Source organism: Oryx dammah, unplaced genomic scaffold, assembly GCF_014754425.2.
Source record: "Oryx dammah isolate SB20612 unplaced genomic scaffold, SCBI_Odam_1.1 HiC_scaffold_18, whole genome shotgun sequence".
Classification (NCBI taxonomy): domain Eukaryota; kingdom Metazoa; phylum Chordata; class Mammalia; order Artiodactyla; family Bovidae; genus Oryx; species Oryx dammah.
Window position 1 is genome coordinate 72687440 of NW_024070202.1, and position 1952 is coordinate 72689391.

A 1952-nucleotide genomic window follows, 5' to 3' on the forward strand; every position below is an offset into this window, starting at 1 on the left:
GTTCTCAGGCGCGTAGCCACACTCGGTTTAAGAAGCCCGAGAGCGGAAGGAGGGCTCGCTAGATTGCGCAAGAGAAGCGGTGAAGAAAGCGTTTCCAGGAAGAGTTCAAGCTGGGAATCCCAGACAGCTGGGAGGACCAGAAATTCCGGTGCTGCCACTGTTGCTGCAAATGTTGCTGCAAATGTTGATATTGATCTCGGGCCAGTGGAGTTTTTAAAGGATTTTCCCCAGACCCTTTGAGATCTTGTGCATCCCTGGCAGATTGAGGCTTGGAGAGGCTGAGGAGGACCCCTTTTCTGAAGGAACCAGAGAGGCTACTTTGAAAAGTTGAGAAGACATCACCTGGTTTTGGCTTTTAGGCATTTCCTCCTGTGCCATACTGTCTTAATTCAGAGGTGACAACTTTCTCCTCTACCTGGAAACCTTGGGTTTGGGGAGGGGGGGCATAAACTGGATGATCTTGAATTTGGAGGTCTTAATTTAGGTACATTAAATGGTTCAAAGGAAACAAACCAAGTAAGAGAGAGGGATACTAATGAGGATGCCAATGTGTGTGTATACTTATATAATATTGGATAATAATGGTGCAGTTATATATATTGGACTGATAGGTCTTTCTACTTAGAAAAAGCTCAAGAGTCACACCTGTGATGGCTTAAAATTTAACTAACCATGATAATCTATGGGGCAAAGCACAACTGCACTCCAAAACTCTGTGGTCTAGAGCCCAGAGCCTTCTCAATCTGTCTCTCACCTAGTCATCTGGTCTTAATGATGTGCTTGCCCAGGGCAAGATGTTCAGCCACATGGGGGACCTTTTCCCAGCACTTTTGAGTCAAATCCCTTTCTGCCTGGATTGGGACACCCCCCAGAGCATCTCATGGAGTCAGGTCAGACACCATGTATTCCAAGAGGTCTTCTTTAAGCCACTTGTTATAATTAAGATTTTCTTTCTCCATACAGTGTAATTTATTCTTCTGCTACAGAAGTTAGGATAATTTGCCTCTTAAGAAAATTATTGCGTATCTCCTTTCCTGGTCTGCAAGCTTCAAGGGTTGACACTCTATTCTTTTCAGCCTGGAATTCTCCACCACTCCTAGCACAGTAGTTGGCATATAATAGGTACTCAACATTTATTGCACTTATAGTAAACCTACTGCCAGTTATATTTTGCAGAAAGCTCATCAGGTAGAATTCTTCGGGGATGGAAGAACGTAAAAAGGTATTCATTGCTTTTATAGCATCTGATTTTCCCAGCCTGAAGACTCACAGGGTGGGAGAAGGGTGTAGCAAGGAAAGGAGGCTTCTTGCTGTGTCTCTAAGAAGCCTCACAGTTGATCAACACAGTTGCTGTGACTTGCTCCTGCTCTAGCATCTGGCTTTAATCCTTGTGGGCACAAAAACTCAATTCTTAGCACATTGAGCCTGGTACTTACAATTAGAATGCTGATTTGTTAGTGGTCAATGGAGTATAAAGCAAATAGTGTGAAATACGGTTGCTATGGGCACCAGATATTGTGGCCACCACATGGTCTCCCAGTAGGCACTGGGAGGTCCCTTGGAGGCCGTTTTATGTAATAGGCTGTTCCATAAACAGGGGAAGTGAGTTGTAAGATTGCAAAGTTGCTGGTATCTAGCCATCCACCAGTCACAAGGTGGTGACGTACATGCCACCAGAAGCAGACAGCTGAGGTCTATGGACCAGGTCACTCTGGTTTCTGGGCAGTGTTTGGATCCTTTATAAATAGAAAATCGTATTCCCAAATGCAGCCTCCCATTAATAACTGAATCATTTCTTTAGATAATTAGATAAATAACCATTGCTTTAGATAAACATCAGATGGACAAAAAATTTTGAAGCCTGATTTTTATTAGAGGCAGATATATTTCAGTTATATAAGCTCTTTTCTTTGCCAAAGGCAACTCCCCAGAAAGGGAAGATTAAAATGACT